Raw genomic sequence first — 17,277 nt, 5'->3', positions numbered from 1 at the left:
GCTGTCCCCACGCCCCGCTCAGGTGCCTGGGCGCCCACGTGGGGAGGGGCTGTGGGGGGACCGCGGGGTCCCCAGCCTGGCTGTCCGCCGCAGGCCGGCCCACGCCCGCAGCCCGCCTCGGCCAGCCCCAGCCCACGTTCACCCCCGGAACGGCAGCTGGCGCTGTGCGTCTGCCCCACGAGAGGTCAATCTTTGTTGGTGTGGCAGCTTCTTTGTGGCTTCCCCAGGACTTGGTAGCCTCGCGTTTGCAAACTTGCCCTTTGCCCAGCCGCTTTGCACGAGGCGGCGGAGACGGAGACGAGCGGAAAGTTGGAAACCAGTGAGCATCACAGGACGGTCCCCTTGGCCTCGTCGCTGTGCGGTGCTCGGAGGCAGAGGAGGAGCAGGAGGGTGGCTTGTCAGGCTAAGGAGAAAACTTGACGGGGAAGTCAAGTTGTGATTTGCTCAGGCTTCCACCTGATTGAAGGGCTTCCGAGTCAGCTGTTTCGGCTTTGCTGTTTGCCCGGGAGGTGGGAGAGTAACGACTTTCTCTGGACCCCTCTCATTTGAAAGAGCCCCTGCCCAGCATGGGCCCCAGGGATTTCTGTCTTTAAAGGCCCTAGAGTTCTATCTGATCTCTGATGAGCACCTTTTCTCTCGAAGTTGGCCTCTCCCCAGGTCTGAGGTGGGCCCTGTTGGGCAGTGTTCCCGGGGCAGGAATCCCTCCTCTTCATCCCTTGGCTTGCTCAGACCTCCCACAGTTACCCTTCTAAAACACACAGACACACTCAGACCGAATCTCTCCCCGCCACACACACACACACCCTATCCCCCTCCCTCTCTCTCCCTTCTTTGCTCCTTTAGGGAGAGCAGAAATTAATGCCTGTTGAAGTGAAGGGAGTGACGTCCTGAGAGCTCTTCAAGATTTCAGAGGAGCAGTGACTCTCTATCTATGAGGGCACTGAGTTTAAGCAGTTCAGTCCCAAGGCAGTAGTGTCAAAAAGCATTTGGATGAAGACCAAGTGGGATAAATATCTTGTGGAATGGCATGTTTAATAGAGGAAATAGATTAATGAAGCTGTCAAGTGCTTGCATGGCACTAACATGAAGGCTCGATTTAAGTTTAAAGGAAAAGTTAGAGAGAGTTGTATACACATCTTTTAGGAGCAAAGGGGGAAAAGTTCTATAAGTAAGATTGGATGCGTCACTGACAATAACTAGACCTTTGAACTGTGGGAATATCTTTGCTGTTTAAAAGCTCCACACTTTGATTGTGCTGCTGTGCACACCTACCAGGTTTGATTTCAACTAAGGATCTACCTGAAGTTAACAGCTCTTAAGAAAATTCAGAGGCCACATTTTTAGGGTAAATCAGATACAGTAAGTCCTTACTTAATCAGTAGGTTTGTGGACTTCAACTTTAAGTGAAATGACCCACGATGCAACCAGTTTGACCCTAGGCTAATTGATGTAAGAGTTAAGTTCCTATAGCCTATTTCTGGTCACGAAAACATCACCAAACTTCTAAATAAAGACCCAAAACATTTCTAACATTAAACATTGAAATACGCAAGCTTTACATTCATTTAAGAAAGATTAATAAAAACAAGAAGCATAACTATTTTGCCAACTCACTTATTCCAGTCCAAGCTTGCGGGTGGGCAGAGCTTGTCCCAGCATTTCAGGGTGCAAGGCGGGACCCCTTCCATCGCAGGATGCATTCACACTGATGCCACACCCACTCAGAATGGGACAATTTAGACACACCAGTTCACCCAACATGCACATCTTTGGGATGTGGGAGGAAACCAGAGTCCTCAGGGAGAAGCCCGGGAGACATGGGGAGAACATGCAGACTCCTCACTGACAGGAGCCCTGGGCTGGGAAACGATTTTTTTTCTCATCAACGTTAATAATGAAATGATGTCATCCGAGCACCTGACGTATGTTAAATAATCCCCCATGTAAAAGAAAAGACCAAAATGACAGAGCTGTTTGTTGGCACCCAAGAAGGATATTCTCCCTGATGTGGATGCCGTATATCTTGGCATGCCCCCGTGGGGCAGAAAGGTGACTCCACTCTAACTAAGTGTCTCATCCACATCAGGGCCACGCGATTGGGTAGGATGCTAGAAATTTGACAAAAAGAAAAATGGCAATGTTTGATAACAGTTGCCAACACTTACTGTTTCAGTATGGCAGGCACAACGCTGTGTACTTTACATGCTTTATCATTTAATCCTTGCCATAACCCTGTGAGTACTCTTGTTATCCCATTTACACTCGAAGAAACGGAGGCTCAGAGAGGTGAAGAAACTTGCCCGACGTTGCACAGCGAAAAATGAAGTCAGCATTCGAAGCCAGGCCTTACTTCTTAGCTTAAAACACTCCATTGCAGCAGCTCCCTGGATATGGGAAGTCCTAGTTAGAATGAAAAGGAAAGGGTCAGGCACAGGGAGGAAAGAGGGAGCAATGACCGCTGCCCTGTGGCCTGAACTCATAAGAGCCTTCCTGGGGTTCATTCCTTTATTCATTTATTTACTAACTATGTGTTGATTTATTTGTTCCTTCAGCAACTATAATATTCACCACACTAATAAGAGCCTTCCGTCACTACGCACTTTTATATGCCAGAGGCTGTTCTAAGCGCATATGATTAAACTATTTCGTTGACCCCTCTTAAGGTTGTCTTTGTGACAGCCCTGTGAGGTCAGCACTCTCATTCTCTCCTTTTTAGAGACGAGGGGGCGGAGACACAGAGAGGTTCTCTAACTTGGGGCCCAAGACCAAACAGCTAGTAAGCGGAGGGCATTCTGTGCTCCAGTGCAGTGCGCTGCTGCAGACATTATGCTCGTGAGACAGAGTCCCCTTTCCCCGAGGAATCTGAGCATCCAGGCAGGGAAACACTCATCAGGCCAAACCGAGCAGGATTAAATAAGTGCTGTAATTGAGAAAAGTAACTACTTGGAACCACAGTGAAGGGCATGATTATTCTGCTCTGAGCCAAGGAACCATGGAGGGTATCCTAGAGCGGGTAACATCCAAACTGACCCATGAATGAGGAGGAACAATGTCCAGAGGTGTATTAGACATTACTGCATTCAGCTGCCAGCAACAGAAATCCTGACCACCAGTGACTTCACTGGGACGATGGCGGGTAGGAAGGGCAGGTGGGACGATGCCTCAGCTGTTCCAGTGGGAATCTAGACTCTATCTTTCCACCCTGCCTTCCTTGGAGTATAGGCCTTTGGCTCAGGTCTGTGGTCTCCTGGTGGGAAGATGGCTGCTCTCTCTCCACGCCTCACATCTGCATTCCAGGAAAGAGAAAGTAGGATGAGTGAGGCACGAAGAGTCTTTACCTAGTTTGGCTTTACTGTTACATCTGAGAAGGAACACATCTGTAAGGGATTTCCCTCCTTAGCTTATTGACCAGAATTGTGCCACGCGGCCTCCCAAACCCTCCAGGGAGGGGCAATCAAATATTTTTAGGCACTTTGCTGCCATGAACAAATAAGGCAGGAGGAGTGAATGAACAGATGTTGAGTTGGCAGAAAAAGTGTGTATGGCCTAAGACGAGAAGAGGAAGAAAGGTATTCGAGATGAAAACTGCATCCTGGGAGTCGTGTGTATCCTGGGCAGGTGAAGAGGGGATGCGGGGAAGGTTGTGCCAAGAGATGGTGCCAGACCTGGGGTTGGACGTGGAGGAGGTTGGCTTTTAATCTGCAAGTACTGGGGAGCTATGGCAGGTTGCCGAGGAGGGAATGTCATGCGTTTTAGGAAGAGAAGATTGACAGCAGCATGTCTTGTAAAGACAAATTAACTTGGTCCTTATTTGAAGTAAAGAGAGTTCTGGAAAATTTCAGACCGGGGCACCAGGTTTGCCTTCAGACAGAAAGAAGACCGCATGCAATAAGAAAGTGCAGGACAGTGGGAAGATTTTCTTTTAGGTCCTGCCAATGAGAATCCAAAATTAACCCGATGTTAGTCAGCTCCTACCAGGAAGTAACTAGCTCTCCTTTCGTAATAACTTAGTGGAACTAGAAACGGTAGAAGAGGTGCCAGTTACTCCCCAAACACTACATTTGCCTTTCTCCTGACCCTTGGGCTTCTGGGGCCCACCTGCAACTCCAGCACTCATCAGCAGAATAACTTTGGCCATGACCCTTCACCTTTGCTTTTAATATTGGAGGGCCGCCAAGGGCACTCCTGTCAGGTTTCCCATGCTAGATTCCTCCAGCAAGATCCCACATCCCTGATTCTCTACTCAAGTTATTAGCTTCATGACTTTGGGCTATTACCTCTCTAAACCTCAGTTTCTTTGTCCCTCAGAAATGGAAATCATTCTGGTAACTGATTTATGGGTTGTCATGAAGCTCAAGAAGCAAAGTATAAAAGGGCTTTCCTACACCCCGCACATAGATGGTGCTCAATAAATATCACCTGTTATCACCATCATCACCGCCACCATCATCGTCACTGCCACCACCTCTGGGATGTGACTTTATGGTATCCCTGAGGTGCCCAGTAATTAACATACATGGACTTTATTCATCATCGTCCAAGACCCAGACTGTCTCGATCTCATTGCCATTTTCCTCCGTCCTCCCCCACGCACACGTGCATTCTCACGGGGCGACCTTGGCGCCGTGTCCAGGTGCTGCGACGCGCTGTGTCATGGTCAAATACGGATGGCGTGGTTCTGAGAGGAACTGCTGGGCTGTGACTTGCGCCTGTGCTAGATAGTCAAGTGGACATTGTTCTCAATATTGACAAGGTAGTTTCGTTTTTAACTGAAAAAAAAATCCCCTCCCAACTCCCTTCCTCCGCCCTTCTCGAAGGCAAAGCCCCCACCCTACGTCAGACACGTTGTGATTTTAAGAACATCCACCCACGATCTGTTTCCTGTTCTTATGCTTGTAGTCATGCGTTTAAGAGGGGTTGATTGGCAATGGTGTGAGTGTGTATGTGTGTGTGCGTAACAGACCTCCCCAAGGGAAAAAACCCAGTCCTGACAACAGTACTTCAGTTTCTATCTAAACTTTAAAATGGAATGGAGAAGACCAGGGCCAGAACCGTTTTCTTGCTGACACCTGTCTTTTCCCCTTGAGGGACAATTTACCTCTTAAAGTTCATATACTTTCTTCCTCTTTCTGCCCCATTCCAGTCCCCTAGTACCAGAAACATTTAGCGGAGATTAAATCTTATTACACAACGATTCACTGCGATAGTAATTAACACTTAGAATTTGCAGTGAATGAAATGCTCGTGCTATTGATCCATGGGGGATCGATATTAAAGAGTGCGACCCAGGCATTCCTTTAGGCGTATGAGGTCTTTGGTATATTTTATGGGTGCAGAGGCTTGGTTTGGGATAGAAAACTGGGACATGCATGCTGGGCTCACCTTCCTGGGTTTAAAGCCATGAGGAGTTTACCTTGCAGGGTCGGAAACCAGCAAAGGCCTGGGAGCCATTCGCTGTCGAGTTCAGTGTGGGGCGTGGGTTCGTACATGGCTGGGGCCTAAGAAAGTAACCACGTGGTTGCTCCTTTAAGAGTGAATCCTCCCTGTGGGGCCGGGGACAGACTGTGTCGCAGAGAGAAGGGTAGGGGAAGAGGTGAAGGCAGCTCTCGCGCTGTGGGTTTTCCTTGGCCCGATCCGATGGCTGCAGCTGCAGCTTCTGGGCTCCACACCATCTGCAGAAAAACCGAGGAAGGCCCAGAAGTCTGAATGAAGGAGGAGGGAGCACGCGTGCATGGGCAGCGCAGACGTGACGGTTTAAATCAGTGTTGCAGAAAGTGTTGAGCAAAGCGTTCCTCAGTGGGGCTGACATTCGCGCCCCCCATAGCCATCTCCCCACCCCCACCCGCAGCCTTGTCCATTCTGGCTGGCGAGATCGAACAGATTCAAAGCTCCCTACACAGCCAGACACACCACAAACATACAGTGTTCGCCATCTTAAGAAAAGCGACAGCTCCTAAAAACTGAGTACCTACTGTATCAGTCCCCTTTATCCATGAGGACTACATTTCAAGACCCCAGTGGATGGCCGAAACCACAGATAATACCAAACCCTATAGGTACTATGTTTTTTTCTTAAACAGACATACCCGCGATAAAGCTTAATTTATAAATTAGGCACTGTAAGAGATTGACAATAACAATAATAAAATAGAACAATTATAACAATATACTGTAATACAAGTTATGTGAATGTGGCATCATTAAAATAAGGGTGACTTGCACATGAGCACTTCAGCATCACGATAACCCTGTCAATCTGACAACCCAGTAAGGGGCGGGAGCATGTACAGTGCAGATACGCTGGACAAAGGGATGATTCACGTCCCGGGTGGGACGGAGCGAGACGGCACGAGATTTCATCATGCTACTCGGAATGGCACGTAATTCGAAACTGATGTATTGTTTGTTTCTGGAATTTTCCATGTAATGTTTTCTGACCATGGTTGACTGCGAGTAACCGAAACCGCGGGAAGCGGGACCTGAGATAAGGGCGGACTTTGGTACGTGCCAGACACCGCCAACCACTTTTCCTTCACTGTGCCATTCAGCGCGGCCTTAAGGAGTACGCTGAGAGCTGTAGGACAGCCCCATCTTAAAGGCGGGAAATCAAAACTCAGGCTAGGACCATGTTCAAGGTCACAGAGAGAAGGTAGCCGAGTAGGATTCAAACTCAGATCGCTCTGATTCCAAAGCTCTTAGTCATCGCCAGGTATTTCTGAAGTCTTCGGAGGCCAGCCTGGAAGAATGTGTGGGCAGAAGGAGCAGGTGTAGAACGTGCTTCTGGACAGTCTGAGTGTAGGGGTATGTGTGCACGTGCGTGCGTGCGTGTGCGTGTGCGTGTGCGTGTGTGCGTGTGTGTGAATGTGAGTTTAGTCAATACAGGAGAGAATTCCAAATATGTGGCTGTGATCCTTAGTCCCCCCACAAAAGACAATTCCAAAGCCTTTATCGGTGTCTGTAACAGAACATTCTCCAGGGGGCACTGCACCCTCTCCACCCTCTCTCCTCCTTGTCTTTAGAGAAAAAGAATCCCAGTGGGCTGGAAGCTGCAAAGTTGGAGACAGAGGAGGAGAAGCTGGGTGCTACTTTCAGGATGCTGAGCAGCTTTGCCAGCCAGTGGAGGAAGGGGATGCAGGGAGCAGGCGTTGGGAGGGTGTAGAATGGCTGTGTTGCTGTTTTTATACAATAAAAGAGGATCATTGTAATTGGGAGCCCATGAATCATAACACGTCTGCTTGTGGCTCTTTCCAGCTGTAGAGCCATTTAGTTAAAGAGCGCACAGAAAACTCCTTTCAGCTGATATTACTTTCCCGCTGTTCTTAAAATACAAGACTGGGCTGAATCGTTCTAACGACAAAGCCATCTCAGGCTCCCCCAGCCCCGGGGTGTACCCAGAACCCCCATGCAATCTCCCTGGCCTGTGGAGGAGGACATTTAGAAATTATTTTCATTTGCATTGCGCCTTTGTCTTTTTAGAAACAGCTCCTTTAAGATATTTGCACACAGCCTGGTCTGAGCTGGATGTCATGGCCGAGTTGTTTATGGTAGGTGATGGCCCAGAGGGGGCAGGGAGAGGCTAGAATGTCAGCGCTGGAAGGGATGGGGTGTGTCTTTGCTTTTTTGGTGGGGGAGGAGGGTGGATAATGGAGGGGCATAGACTGACGGCTAGAAGCTGGAAAAAGAGACTGCCTCTTGGCCCAGAAATTTCGGGGAAGGGCTGGTGGCAGCTTCAGGCGGGGAGGGAGAGCAACACAGCCCTCACCTGACCTCCCCTAGGAGGGAGCGCTGGGGTTTCACTGTCCTGTGGAACGGCCTGTCACTTTCTTTGGGAGAACTTTGTGTTACAGAATTGATTCTGAGCACAGGGCGACGTCTCTTCTCGCACAGGCACACGGGTCGGGGCAGCTGGAAGACTCACACTGTTGCCAAAAGCGAGGGCGCTAGGGCGCAGAGCCGCAGAGTGGAGGTGCTTTGGGATCAGTCGGTTAATGGTAGAAATCCAAATCCTGAGGGCTGAGCCTGAGCACGGCCTGACTTCTGCACGTTTCGAAATGGGATCGTGGATCCCCCGGTGCAAAGTCAATGTCCTGTGAAATTCACAGGGAAGGACACGGCAGGGGTGAGACTAGCGGCAACATGGCGTATTAGTAGGATCAGGAGCGTCCTGGCTAGAAGAAAGTTTAGGGTCCCCTGGTCCAGCTTGGGAAAACCAAGGCCCAGAGAAGTAAGGGAATTTGCCTGAGGCTAATGATCACATGGCAGAATATGGCTTTTCCTCTTCTGCACGGTCTGGCTGAAGGCCCTTCTGTTTCCTCGGGCCTTTGCTGACTGGCCAGCTCTGTCACAGTACCTCCCCTCCCCATTTCTTTTCCTCTGTCCAATCAGCAAACATGTACTGAGCACCTGCCAGAAGAAGAAGACAACGGCCCTGCCCTCAGGGAGGTCACAGTCACTCGGCACTTAGCAACAACTATTGCGATCAGCGTAGCTAGCTCTCAGTGACATCACAGACTCACTCCTGAGTGCTTTTTTGCGGGTGAGCTCATGATATCCCCAAGAGACCTGGGGACTCTGTTATCCGTACCAAACAGGTGAAGGAGCACAGAGGAGGGAAGTCCTTTGTCCAGGGTTTCTGGAGACCAGGCATCTCACACTACACGAGCCCCTCCTGCCCACCGAGAGGGGTGTGGCTCCTCCGCTACCACTAAGAACCAGTAGCTGGGCCACCAGCAGGCGCTCAGGATAGCAGCAAGAATGGGCATGCATTCAGGGCTGACAAAGGGCTTTCTTATGCGTAGGTTTGGGGTTTTTTTCGAATTTATTGAATGCCCACTCTGTGCAGCTCCACACACCCTTACTCCATAGCCTGGATCATCTGTAAGCAACCCGGCTGAGCAGATAGTGTGAAGGGCAGAGCCAGAACTCCAACACTGGTCTGGGGAATCTGAGACTGGAGCAGTTTTATCCACGTCAGGCAGACCGCAGCCAGAAGTAGCTGATGGGGAGTCCTGTGTGGGCAGGGACAGGTCACTTAGGGACATGGAATCACCAGTGACTGCCCAGTATAGTTTCCCCAAAGTTCCCCTGAAAATAAAGGAACTTTGAGACAGTTTAGGCAACTTTCAAATGAGCAACGGATATTTATTTGAGCATAATAAGTACCAGATATGATGTATAGGGCATTAACTGGGCTAGGCAACTGATTGATCCGGGTAAGAGATTTGGCAAATCTGCTTCAAGATATCTGGATATAGACGATATGTGACAGTTACAAAATGACAGAAATGATGGAGCTTTCTTGCTCATTCAGCCAAAGGCCACATGGATTCTGCACATGGCTTAAATGGACTCAGCTTGATAACTGAAGCTCAGGAGTCCTGTTTCAGGGGAAGGCAGCTTGCTGGCAGAACCACAGGACCAAAGGTGCCCTCCCCAGTGCTGTGCACGTGCCACACCTGGCACGCACCTGCTGGCACATCCAAACACAGGCTGTCTGTGCTGTTGGGTCACCGTGTGTCTTTGAAGCCTGCTCCCTTATACTATCCATCAGTGGTCTCATGTGCTGATGCCACGAGAGTCCCCAGGCCGGCTGGACACTGAGGCTTTGTGCTTTGATTTCCACGTCCCCACCCCCCATCGTCTGCCACCGAACACCTAGCTCTGGCCGAGTGGTTGCTCAATAAATAGTTGTTTAATTGATAAATAGAATTGAACAAAAGAGAGAAATCTCTGTGTGTTGAAATAGGAGGGGGAAGTCATGCTGGACCTCACTGCTCCAAAGTCAGCAGACACCCAGAGTTTAGCTTTTTTTTTTTTCCCCCCCCAATAAGAGGAAAGGAAAAAGTCCTGTTGGAAAGAAAACATATTGTGGCATTTGTCACCATCCTCTTCCTGCCTCAACTCCGCTGATGCGTGGCCCCAGAACACCAAATCTGACCATGTTTCATTATCTTCCTAAAAACCTCCCCTGGTCACAGGTTGCCCAGGAGTCCCAAACCCAAATGCTTGCAGGGGCTGTGTGGGTGGTGTAAAAGAGTGAGGGGGTCAAGTGTAGGATGGTAGGAAGTGGTGGGGAATGTGTCAGAGTCGAAAGCATATGCCTAGTCTGAAAGCATTCAAAATCAATTTTTTAATTGGCTTTCCTATCCATTCTGATGACTGCCACTTAGCCACTTCCAACCCAGAGCGTCAGATTCAAGAGCCTGACCCTGGCATGGTGACTCACCGTGAGCTGACCTCTACCTACTGTGTATGTTTTACTGTAACCACTTCCCCCTCTGTCATGTGCCTCACACTTTGGCCACACAAGACCGACCCCCGAACCCCAAATGTGCCTCCTCTCTTCCTTTTTATTCCTCTCCACACATAGGTCCTGCTCTCAGGGAAGACTCCTTCCCCAAACTTAGCAAAACTACAGATACTTGTTCTCTCCTCTGAGAAGCCAGGGTTCCCTGGAGTTAACCCCTTAGAAATCTGAGCATGTGGATTTTGATCTGTTTGCACATCTGTCTCCCTGAAAAGCGATGCACCACCCCTCCACAGTAAGGGAGCGTTTCCTCTTTGTCTCTGTGTTACCAGCGCCAGCACAGGGCTGGCCCACTAAGCCGGTTCAAAGTGAATGTCTCACATGATTGGATGGTTATGTGACTGAGTAAGTTCACCAGAGCCTGTTTGGAAGCCTGTGCTGGGGGAGGGGGCGGGATCAGAACAAGTTAGGGAAGTAAGAGTTGCTGCTCACTCCTGCCCCTGGTGGCTAGTACTTGCCACCACCCAGAAGAGCATTGCCTTGGACCTTTGCCTAACAGGAAGCAGTCAAGGAAACTTCTGGTCCCAGGCTGGCTTTGTCCCAGGTTCAGGGTGTCTTAGCCAAACTCTGCCAGTCTGCCTGCCTCACCCACCCAGCCCCAACACCTCGTCTGGACATCTGGCCTCTGTGTGTGATCTGGATCCACTTCCTCTCTCTGACTTGGCTTTTCTTTTCTCCTAGGAATGCTGCCTTCACCTTACGTTGTGGCAGCTAAAGCAGTATCACAGGTGTTTTTGCGAGATCTTACTACTACTTCCAATATTAAACTTTCTTTTGACTGAGCCTGAGCTCGACACCAAACTCTGAAGGCCTAGGAAGGAAGGAAACAAACAGATCTAAACCAGCTGCTGTATGCCAGCCGTTGAACCAAGCGTGTCGTGTACTCCACCTTGTTTTATTTTATTTAGTGCTCCCAATAACCCTGCTTGGTAGAAATTTTTATACCCATTTTACATATCAGGAAATGGAGGCAAGAAATTAACTTGTCCAAGTCACATAGTAAATGGCCAAGCTGGGACTGAACGCCAGATCTGAGTGACATCAGTGCCCAGGTATGTGCCACATCACAGTGCTGGAGTGTTAAGTAAAGGGTATTCAGATTCTGCGTTAAGTACCTTAGCAAATGGGACACAGAGACCCTGGCTCTGTATTCCCTTCCAAAGTTCAGGATTTTGCTTATACCTCAAGAAAGGCCATACAACTAGAATTAGTAACAGGAGCATTTTGTTCCTTTCCCTTAGAAGGTGCTTCTAGGCACTAATACAGCTCCTCCCCCTCAAGATATTGTCCTCTTGCAGTTTTGTCACTAACTTTTCTTTCTCTAGGGAGGGAAGAAAAAAATACATGTCACGAGAGAGATAATCAGTTTTACTAAATCCTAATAATCTTGCTGGGCCAGCTTGTGTGATAAGAAAAATGGCCTCACTGAGATTTCAGTTAGTGTGTGTGTGTGTGTGTGAAGTAATAGAGGATTCTGCAACGAACATGCATGAACCCTCTGAAATAGACACTGAATAAGAGATATGAGTAGTCAGTTCAGGCCAAGGTATGATGCAGTGACAAATAAACCCCGGTATCCTAGTGGTTTAAGAGAGAAAGGTTTATTTCTTACCTTCATGAAATGCATTTCAAGACAACAGCTCTTCAAGGTAGCCTACTTCCAAGCTGTGACTTAGGGATCCAGGCAGCCTGAATTTGGTAGCCACATCATCTGAAACAGATCCAGGCTGCTGGAACAAAGGAAAAGAAAATTGAAGGGTCACATAGGCACTCTTTAAAGGTGTCACTTCTGCTCACACAGCCTTGACTAACTGCAAGGAGCCTGGAAGATGTGAGGGAGCACATGAATATTTGGCAGCTGTGACATGTCTCTGTCCAGTGAAGCCCTGGGCCGGCTGTGCTGCTTTCGCGAGTCACTGTTCTTCTCAGCCTCTCAGGGCATCAGTGAGTAGCTGTGACATGTCTCTGTCCAGTGAAGCCCTGGGCTGGCTGTGCTGCTTTCGCAAGTCACTGTTCTCAGCCTCTCAGGGCATCAGTGAGAAATGAGTATCAGTGACAAAGCCCAGACCTGAATGGAGCTTCCTGTGCCATTTTTGGCTCTAAGGAAGGCGCTCAGTTGTCCCACCCAGTGGTATGTGGAGGAGAGGTCCTGATCTGAAAGACCACCAAACATTCAAATAAATTTTCACTGCAGCATAATTACCTTCCTTAGAGGTTGTAGAATACCATTACAATTTGGTTTTACGTCGAGCATCCAGTCTGGCATAAAGAAAATTAACATTTAATGAGCCCCTAATTATTGCCAAGCACTAATGATGCTGAGCACAATCAGAGTGACTCTAATGGCTTGCATTTACCACATACGTGCACTGCGCCAGGCAGATTCTCACACTGTGGATTAATTTATGTTCTCTACGCAGTGCCCCCGGGAGGTCCTTACTGTTACTTTCCTCCGGAGAGAGGCCAGATTATTTGCATTTAATAGACGAGGAAACTGAGGCTCAGAGAGATGGAAGAAACACAACTAGGAAGGGGCAGAGCCCTGTTTCACAGGCAGATCTTGCTGATTCTCAACCCAACCCTCGACTTCGGGAGTCGGGAGTATGTTGGGAGATGCTGAAAAGGTCAGGGATTAAATACCAGTGCTACTCGGGTGAATAGTTGAATGCTTATTGTGTATTTGGCTGTTTCTACATTTCAAGGTGTCAGAAGTGTGATGGATGCCGGATACTTTGCTTCTTCATACAGGAAATATTCCATGCTAAATACTAGAGATACTACAGTCGTGAACGAAATACTGCTTTTATTCTAGACTTGTTTATTTCTCTGTGGAACTCTCTAGATTTTATAAAATGGCCTTGAAAGATCACTGAAGACGCCTGATCGTTCCTTATAGGAATGATTATGTATTGAATTTTTGCTCCAGAAACATTGCATATGGCATCTGGTTCTGCTCAAAAAAAAGTAAAAACCCTCTTCAACCGGTTGGTTCTGTGATCGACCAGCCTAGCGTTTGCTGGTTGCCAGCTTTGTACTGGTTTCTGTCTCAAACAGCCAGCCAGTGTTAAGGCCGACATTTGCGATCACCTGCTCCAGCCCCCTGAGGTTTCGTAGGAAAGGAAACTGAAGCTCTCTCTAGGTTGCGAAATGCCTAGGGGCCCTCTGCTCTTTTTAAAAGTTTCAATCTCAGAGCTCACTCCAGGGCAACATATTTTATCCATGATAGGAAAAATGCTCCCCTCCTCTCCGCTTACATTCAGGAATGTTAAAGATACAGCGCTTTACCCATCAATGCCCTTTACACCTGTGACAAGCCTTTTCACCATCCTAGGGTGCCCAGAGCAGGAGAGCCCACAGGCCACATCTCCCACTGAACCCCCCGGGTGTGAGGGGCTGGTTGAGGCAGCAGCCATTCTTCCCTGCATCACAGAGCAGGTGAAGGACACGTGCCACGTCCAGTTCCCAGCAATGGAACCTGGGCTAGAACCCTGTTCTTTCCTTCGTTGTTTTTCAGTGTTAGAATTTCATGCCAAGTCCTCTGACAAAGCTAACCACTTCAGACTGTTGGCGGTGGAGGTGAGAGAGATACACATCTAGAGAAGTATGTCTGTTAACTATTGTTTTAGCGACCTTCACTTTTTTGTATTCATGGTTTAAATTGTGGAGTTTGGTCCCCGGAAAGTAATAGCATAGCTTGGTTATCTCTCTGGAGTAGAGGAGCGAGTGATCCTTGGAGTCCGATGAGTGAGAAAAACGGTCTTTCTGACTGTGAGAAGCTCTCAGTCGAGGCGACCTGACTGGATCCTGAGATGTAGGCAGTTTCCCTCTGAGATTCTGGAAGAGTCCTATCCATCTGCTTCCCACTGACCCATCTTTGCTTTGCATGAATAACAGGCATTTGAAGGGACTTCTGAGAAAAAGCAAGTACTTTCGGTTTCCCCGAGCTCGTCTGGTACAGCTCGAGTCTGTTGCAGCTCAGAGGACCTTTGTGACAGAACACACCAGTATGTCCCTTCCATCCCAGCCCCGTCCCACCCTGCCCTCTTTCGCTGGCTCACATAGTAGTTGTAGGCAAGATCGCGATGGCCCTTAGCTTTTCTTCTCTGCAAGGCACCCTCCGAGAAAGCTGGTGCTGGGTCTGCAGCCCTGGGTTTCCACAGAAACGGCGGGGAGGTGGAGGAGGGGGTAGTTTTTGTGTCCTGGAGCGCACAGTGGAGCCCCGAAGCTGTAATGGCTACCCCTTGTGTAGAGTAGATGCTCAGTAAATATTTGTGGAATTTCTGAGGCAGGCAGCACCAGTGGGCCCACAGTGACCCTTATCCAGGACACAAGCTGTTGGAGATTTGGCACATTGGTCATTTGTTCTGGCAGCTAATGAAATATCTTTGCACCATGTGCTGTCGGTAACCCCAAGTGCAGGTTAACAGCAAATGATTGGGTTAATCATGAGAATAGCTAGTGATCACTTAAAAGCCAAGTCTTTTCCCAAGGGAGAAGGGAAGGAGGGGGAAGGTGGGAGGCAGGGGGCGGGGAAGGAGGATGAGAATCATATTAAATGGCAGGAGCTAAAGAACAAAGAACATGTTTTTTTTTTCCTCTTTCAAAGCCATGTGGGAGGCTTGCCTGAAAGACTTATAAAAACAAAACAAAAACCGACAACTAGAAGTTATATCATGTGTAGACAGGTGCATACACACACAGACACGCACCCAGCTAAGACATAGCACCACTGAAAAGTTTGGTATTTTTGAGTCTTTTGTTTGATGGTGCATAGGTATTTGTGCACAACTTTAACCAGAAAATATACATCGAGGCTGTTGTTTTCTTTTATATGTTCTGGGCTGTAGATATTCAACTCTGTAAATCAAGGCTTTCGATAAATGAAAAGACTATATGTTTGTGGAGTGTTTGTTTAAAATAACAACCCATGAAAAATTGTAATCCTAGGTTCGCAGAAAGGGACTATTTATTGCTAATTGCCTACTCTGTCATGGGTATCCATAATAAAATTCTCAGGGCATACTGGGCCTATTATTTTTAATAAAATAATTAGTTGAATAAACAGATTTCCTGCAAATTTCCTGTCGAGTCCCTTTGTGTGAAATGGAGTTTCATAAGTTGGGACTTGACAACTTTCCTTATGAGCAGGATTTTGACATGGGGTTTATATTTGGGGACTCTGGGAAGACAAGGGGACTATTTTCGTTTCATAGACGAGAAATCTAGTCTAAGGAAACCAAGGCGTTTAGTGTCCTCCTACTGCACATTTGGAAGAAGGTGGCTGCCAGTTCTGGACAGTCTGTCTTTCTGTTTGGATGAGTCGACATGGAACTATTCTGGAAAAAGTATGCGGCCTGACTGAAATTCCACACACAGGCAGGGGTCAGGGGGGTCACCCGGTTCAGCTGCCCACTGCCAGCTGACTCTGTCCAGGTCGTTTGTCCCTTCTTGGGCCTCAGTTTCCCTACTCGTGAGGTGGAAGTGGCCTTACAGCCTCCGAGTCACTCTTCCGCTCAGCAGTCTGCGGCGGGTGCATCTGCCCACCCAGGTTGGCGGCTTTTCTGCAGGTAGGGATAGGGCTGCTTGTCGTCGGAGGCCTGCGGCCGCCCTGGCTCCCTCAGAGCAGCCGGTTGACTCAGAGCTTTCTGGAAGCTTTGTACCAAAAGAACTGACTTTCCACCAGAATTGCCCAGGGAACGGTCGTGAGGATTCCTTGGAAAGCCCACGTGGTGTCAGCAAGCAGGCTGCTCTGTGCTGCTCCCGCCCGTCCAAGATCCCAAGGCGACTGATTTACAGGGAGGGAGCAAGAGAGGGAAGAGAAGGTGGCTTGGTGGGCAGAGAGGACTGGCAGGTTCCCAGGGCCCAGCACCTCACTGGAAAAGTTAATGGGCCATCTCGGTGATGGGGACAGAGCTGGCCGGGCTGCCCTCCCTCCCCTCCTCCCATGGAATGCCGTGTTTATTTATGGGTCCCAGTTTCTCTGGGGAAATCACTTCGGCCAGAGCTGGGGGAAGCTGGTAAGATGTCTCCAAGAAATCTCCCTTGCCCCTCCCCTTCATTTTGGGGCGGGGTGGGGGGGTAGCAGCAGGAGATGCTTTAAGAGAAGAGGAGGAAGTGAGCCTGCAGTTATGCGGGGGGACATCTGAGTGGTCAGCCCGGATTATTAACACCCTCTCCTTCCCCGCTTTCCGGTTCTGAGCCTGGAAAGGGGGTGGGGACTCTGAGTGGGGGGAGACTTAAAAATGAAAGCAGCCAAACAAAAGCATCCGGATTTCCCCCTCCCTCCCCTGCGCCACCCTAGCAGACAACCCCAGAATGACACCGGGAGCAGGGGAGTGAGTCCTCTTAGGTTAGTGGGTGGTGTCAGCCACACTTGGCGGTTCAACCATCTGGCGTCTTTCTGTTCAAGGCTGTGATGGTGGCTTAGGGCCCACCTCACATTCAGCGCTCCTCGTCACTTCCTCCAAAGACTTGTGCTGGCACTCAGCTTCCCTGCCACCTCCCCCAGGAGGCCTTCCCTGAGTGGTCCCTGCTCCCAGCCCCTCTAGACCAGGGTTTCTCTATCTCGGTTCTATAGACATGTGGCGTCAGGTCATTCTTTGTCACGGGGAGCTGTCCTTTGCATCCTAGGATGTGTAGCAGCTTCCCCGGCCTCAGCCCACTGGATGCTGGTAGCACCACCCTCCAGTTGTGACAAGCAAAAATGCCCCCAGATGTTGCCAGAGTCCTCCTGGGGGCAAACTGTTCATCCGTCCCTCCCCCTCCTCTGAGAACCACTGGCTAAACCACATTCTCTGTTTTATCTTCTTCACAGCCCTCTTCATTCTGAAATAATCTTGCTTTTTCTCTCGATCCCAGCTCTAGAAGCACGTTATATTTACAGAGAAGTTTTTTTTAAAATCCCAATGCCTGGTCCCACCCCACATAATTAAATTCGAATCTCTGGAGTATGGGGACTCCTCTTTAGAGCT

The 17,277-nt window shown here is 49.0% G+C and overlaps 1 protein-coding gene and 1 long non-coding RNA gene across 4 annotated transcripts in view; one reads left to right on the top strand and one right to left on the bottom strand.

The window, feature by feature from the left end:
• The window catches only part of ZHX2 (zinc fingers and homeoboxes 2), a 137,663-nt gene that overhangs the window by 1,512 nt on the left and 118,874 nt on the right, over window positions 1–17,277 (top strand). The gene's annotated exons all lie outside the window — the stretch shown is intronic.
• On the bottom strand, window positions 9,836–14,808 carry LOC112483574. The gene is made up of 3 exons (XR_003047694.1): window positions 14,365–14,808; window positions 11,919–12,036; window positions 9,836–11,627 (listed from the first exon to the last, which is right to left on the bottom strand). It is a non-coding gene; the product is annotated as an uncharacterized LOC112483574 (long non-coding RNA).

The sequence above is a fragment of the Pteropus alecto genome, unplaced genomic scaffold, assembly GCF_000325575.1.
Source record: "Pteropus alecto unplaced genomic scaffold, ASM32557v1 scaffold164, whole genome shotgun sequence".
Taxonomy (NCBI): domain Eukaryota; kingdom Metazoa; phylum Chordata; class Mammalia; order Chiroptera; family Pteropodidae; genus Pteropus; species Pteropus alecto.
This window is presented reverse-complemented; position numbering and strand designations above follow the sequence as displayed.